This window comes from Amblyraja radiata, chromosome 1 (assembly GCF_010909765.2).
Source record: "Amblyraja radiata isolate CabotCenter1 chromosome 1, sAmbRad1.1.pri, whole genome shotgun sequence".
Lineage (NCBI taxonomy): Eukaryota > Metazoa > Chordata > Chondrichthyes > Rajiformes > Rajidae > Amblyraja > Amblyraja radiata.
In genome coordinates this window covers 149,352,059-149,358,289 of record NC_045956.1, presented here as the reverse complement: position 1 = coordinate 149,358,289, position 6,231 = coordinate 149,352,059, and positions in this window count along the sequence as shown.

The following is a 6,231-nucleotide window of genomic DNA, read 5'->3' as shown; positions in this document are numbered from 1 at the left end:
ACAGTGTGAAAGCAAAGACTTTGAAAGATTTGTTGTGTAGAAACAGCGTCAGTGTCTTTTGACCCAACTTGCCCACACCGACCAACACGTCCCATCTACACTAGTTCTACCTGCCTGCGTGTGGCCCCTATCCCTCTAAACCTGTCCAAGTATTTATTGCACATTGTGAAGCTACTTGCCTCAACTCCCTCTTCTGACAGCTCATTCCATTCCCCCACCAACCTGTGTGAGAAAAAGTTACCCCTCAGGTTCCTATAAAATCTTTCCTCCCTCACCTTAAATAGGAACCAGAGGGTGCCTTTTTCAATAGCCGCTCCATTCTCTCAGCATATGACAGTCCCCCCATCCCGGGAATTAACCTTGTAAACCTACGCTGCGCTCCCTCAATAGCAAGAATGTCCTTCTTCAAATTAGGGGACCAAAACTGCACACAATACTCCTGGTGTGGTCTCACTAGGACCCTTTACAACTGCAGAAGGACCTCTTTGCTCCTATACTCAACTCCTCTTGTTATAAAGGCCAACATGGCATTCGCTTTCCTCACTGCCTGCTGTACCTGCATGCCTACTTTCAATGACTGATGAACAAGGACCCCTAGATAGATAGATAGATAGATAGATAAGATAGATAGATAGATAGATATAATTTATTTGCCACACAACCAGGGTTGGTGGAAATTTGGGTTGTCAGCAGCAGTACAATAATAAAGAACACACAATAAAACTGTAACACAAACATCCACCACAGCATTCATCACTGTGGTGTGTACTTACCCTTTTCCCAACTTCACACCATTTAGATATTAATCTGCCTTCCTGTTTTTGCTACCAAAGTCCTCACATTTATCCACACATTTATTCACTCAGAGGGTGGTGGGTATATGGAATGAGTTGCCAAAGGAGGTAGGCACAAAATGCTGCAGTAACTCAGCGTGAATGGCAGCATCTTTGGCGAGAAGGAACGGGTGAAGTTTCTTCAGTCTGAAGAAATGTCTCGACCCGAAACGTCACCCATTCCTTCTCTCCAGAGATGTTGCCTTTCCCGCTGAGTTACTCCAGCATTTTGCGTCTACCTTCGATTTAAACCAGCATCTGCAGTTCTTTCCTACACATTCTGCCAGAGGAGGTAGTTGAGGCAGGTATAACAACGACAATGCAAACAGTACCTCATGTAAATGTAGATTGTATTTGAGCATGTGTTTGAGCCATCTAACATAGGCAAAGGTTCATAGAGTGGTTGGTTTAGGCACAGGTAATATTACCAGAATGGAGTTGCTTGCACCATAAAATGGCATGCGTGCATATGATATGTGTAACTAAGTAAGCAAACATAAATTTATACATTCACAATGTTATAACTTGTTTATTTTGAAAAGACTAGTAAATATAAGAAAATTCAAATTACTGTGACAAAAAAAGTGTATTCATGAGCAAGATACTGGCAATTTTCATTAAAAATTGCAAATGCAATTCAACCAGTCAAATTTTCTAGAATGAAAAAATTGTCAAAAGCTTTTTCTCAGAACAGATGCTAAAAAAAATACATAGCTTTGTTCATTAAAATCACATTTGATGTACTGAAAATAGATCTTTGGAACCAATAAAACATAACTTATTAAAAATCTTTTAGATACAACAGAAAATATTGAATAATACTGAAGTACAAGTATTGAAAGGTCCATTCATATATTTTACCACTAATATTAATTGTTCTCATTCACAAGAGAACACACAACATCCACAACTTGCCATTACTTTGCTGCTAAGTTAATTTACAAGTAAAAAAATAAAAGGTAGCTAGAGAACTGATGCTTCTAAATAAAATCAAATTCTAATTTACTCACCAATATTTAAAAGTAGTATTTCGCCCACTTACAAAATGATTCAAAAAAAATACAATGCTGGCATTTTTTATTCTCACATTTAGCTGTAATTTCTCAAATAGTTGAAATCCCCAGTATTTGATTATCTTTTGCTACTTTTCTTTACCGATATAATAGGACAATTGCCAAACTATCAAAAATAAACAATGTTCCTTCCAAAAGATAGTTTGGTTGGCTATTAAATATAATACTGAAGTGGCAAATACAATATTGCCCACATTAAACTAGGGTCTAGTGCCAAATTTGAGTATATGATATTATCATAAATGGCAGAACCCATGCAGTCTTTTCTGGACAGATTATTTTACAAGGCCAGATGTTCCAACATGTTGGTCGAGTTGCTAAACATAGATGTGAGAGTTCTGCTTCATCCACTATTGATCCATTCAATCAACTTGTCAATTTTCAGCTGAACTCAAACAAATTATTAATCCTACATTACATTTCATGGAAACTCATTAAAATTACTGAGTTAAACATCACCCATTACATACCACAAACATTATTTATTTGCTGCATTGATAATTTCTAAATAAAAATCATTCTCCACAGGGTAATGTTGCATTATTAAAATCTATGAGAGTCAAAATGCTTCAACTCATCAAGACATCATATGCAAGTATCTCCGGATTTGTCCCCTTTTCACAATTGGTATTTCGTAAAACAAATAAAGATGAGGAACAAAGCTTGCTGGCTAATTAAAACTGGTCCAACTTGTATTTACTTTGAGGATGCAACAATATCTTTAAGATTTTCATAATCAACAAAGCTTTGTTTTCAGAACTTTCCTCTAATTTCCACTCAAGTTATTTGTATGCAAAATCTCCCCAAAATCGATATCATTTCACTTTCGATCAATGCACATTTTAGAAAAGTTAAAATAACTCCGGCATCTTTAACATGACATTTGTGACAGTGGCAATCTATAAATTGGGATTACAGTTTTAATTTGTGAGAATATGAATGAATTTACTGTCAGAGCAGCAAATCAGTTCAAATCTTTAACATCTTTATTGGTACCCCATGTGTTCAGAGGAGCCAGTTTATTTTATAAGCTTTCCTAAACGAAGGGTTTCGGCCCGAAACGTTGCCCATTTCCTTCGCTCCATAGATACTGCTGCACCCGCTGAGTTTCTCCAGCATATTTGTCTACCTTTGGTCTGTGCAATAAGTGGAAACTCTGAAAAGTATATTTATTCAACCAGTTTTTTTGGATGGCACTACCTTGTGCTGTTTTTCTTAAAAGTAGCACAACAGATCAGGGAATAGGGATTTCCACTGAAAGCTCCAGAATCCTTTGTACACAATACAATTATTTTGGTTGATTGGTTCCAAGATAAATATCCCAAGTCCATCCTTATTTACATCTGGACATTCTTGCCTAGATTGTTGCTTTTCAGTAACAACCTTTCAATGGTGACGTCCATACAAGAAAAGGAGGTACAAATGAAGGGTAAAAGCAAGCCTTTAATATTAGTTTTAAGTAGTAACTTTTTAAAAATAATTCTGATAGTATTAGGCATAACAATTAATGAGGGAGGGGATAGAGTCCTAATGCTTCATGTTGAGGTCAACAATATAATGAGTGGACAAGGAGGTCCTGTTTGGAGAATACATGGAGTAGATGACTAAAATTATAGAACAGAGAACAGTGCCTATCCAAAGGCCTCTTACATGTTATTATTGTATCTGCTTCGCTCAGAGGAAGGTGGGTATGTGGAATGAGCTGCCAGAGGTGGCAGTTGAGACAGGTACAAAATCAACATATAAAATGCACTTGGACCAGTACATGGCTAGGAAAGGTTTAGGAGGGATATGGGCCTGGACGAGTTGGGCCAAAGGGCCCGTTTTCGTGATGTTCGACTGATTCTCTATCAACATGCCAAATGTCTGGATTATTTCCTCAAATATGTGCAATCTGGTATGTGGCTAAGATTACAAAAACAAATATGTGCCTGAAGATTTAGTGCCGGGACAAGGGATTTCATTTCACTTGTTATAACAGGTTGACCACTGAAACCAAAGCAGCCCCAATTGGCCTGGGACCAGGCTCCTAACAGAGAATTAAACTTGCAAATGTAAAAAAAGAATTAAATATTAAAATGCTGCAGGAGTTGCCTTTTAATTGGCATCAACTTTTCCCCCTAAAATTCTATGGTGATTTAATAAAGCATTCAACACTCACAGGTTTCTACCATATCAAATGGACAGTAAGGATCACAAGGCAATGAATGAATTTTGAAATATTGAATACAATTCAGGTATACATTCCTGCCTGAGGAAGGAAAAGTGTTATGAATGTTCCAAGATGGATAAATCTTTACTCACAATTAGGAATAGGGGGTCAAATAAGCATTTAAAACTTATTTTATTCTGAATGGATTTTCTTTAAAATTATTATTATTATTTATTTTTTTAACACGTCTTAATGTCATTGAACAGGTTCTTTTGAGATTTGTACGAGACATTTCAAGCTACAGAAATACGTGTTGGGGAGGATGCACTGAAGATTAGTGCAACCTGTGGAGTCTTTGTGAAGAATGATTGCAGTCTGTCCTTCTCTGACAAGACACTGAAAGGGCTGACTCCTGTGCAAAAGCATCTCAAACACAAGTTGTGTTGTATCATTCAAAGGGGCGTACATGGGTGGCAGCGGCACTCCGTATACAGAATATGTTCACATTGCTACAATGTATAGAACTAATAACCCATATGAATATATAGATGGAATATAAAGAAAGCCAAGCACTTCTCTGTATTCCTTGCATATATGAATAAAGTTTATATTGAAAGACATAAATATGTGAAAGAGCATAAATTTGCATTCTGTAAAATATTTTGCAATGGCCAAAAAATATAGCAAAGTTAAGCAATGTATTCAATTTTGTCAAGCCTGCATTGCAAGTTGAAATTGGGCTAATAATATTTTAACATTAGCTACTCTGTGGAATTTGCTATTTTAGAAACATAGAAAATAGGTGCAGGAGGCCATTTGGCCCTTCGAGCCAGCACCGCCATTCATTGTGATCATGGCTGATTAACCACAATCAGTAACCGTGCCTGCCTTCTCCCCATATCCCTTAATTCCGCTAGCCACAAAAGCTCTATCTAACTCTCTTTTAAATGCATCCAGTGAATCGGCCTCCACTGCCTTCTGTGGCAGAGAAATCTATAAATTCACAACTCTGAGATGAGAAAAAACGTTTTCACCCAGTTTTAAATGGCCTCCCCTTTATTCTTCTACTGTGGCCTCTGGTTCTGGACTGCCCCAACATTGGGACCATTTTTCCTGCATCTAGCTTGTCCAGTCCTTTTATAATTTTATGTTTCTACAAGATCTCCCCTCATCCTTCTAAATTCCAGTTAATACAAGTCCAGTCTTTCCAATCTTTCATCATACGACAGTCCCGCCATCCCAGGGATTACCCTCGTGAACCTACGCTGCACTCCCTCAATAGCAAGAATGTCCTTCCTCAAATTAGGAGACCAAAATTGCACACAATACTCCAGGTGTGGTCTTACCAGGGACCTGTACACTGCAGAAGGACCTCTTTACTCCTATGCTCAAATCCTATCGTTATGAAGGCCAACATGCCATTAGCTTTCTTCATTGCTTGCTGTACCTGCATGTTTACTTTCAGTGACTGGTGTACAAGGTCACCCAGGTCTCATTGCACTTCCCTTTTTCCTAATCTGACACCATTGATATAATAATCTGCCTCCTTGTTCTTGCCGCCAAAATGGATAACCTCACATTTCTCTACATTGTACTGCATCTGCCATGCATCTGCCCACTCACTCAACCTGTCCAAATCACCCTGCAACCACCTAGCATCCTCTTCGCAGTTCACACTGTCACTCAGCTTTGCATCATCTGCAAATTTTCAAGTGTTACTTTTAATTCCATCATCTAAATCAGTAATATATATGGTAAATAGTTGCAGCCCCAGCACCGAGCCTTGCGGCACTCCACTCACCACTGCCTGCCATTCTGACAGGGACCCGTTTATCACTACTGTTTCCTGTCTGCCAACCAATTCTCTATCCATGTCAATACCCTACCCCCAATACCATGTGCTTTAATTTTGCCCACTAATGTCTTGTGTGGGACCTTATCAAAGGCTTTCTGAAAGTCCAGATACACTACAGCCACTGGCTCTCCTTCATCCATTTTACTTGTCACATCCTCAAAAAATTCCAGAAGATTACTCAAGCAGGATTTCCCCTTCATAAATCCATGCTAACCTGGACCAATACTTTTACTGTTATCCAAATGCACCGTTACTACTTCTTTTGGGTTATCATGGTTTAGTTTACTTTGAATAACTAATTTATTGTATATTCATTTT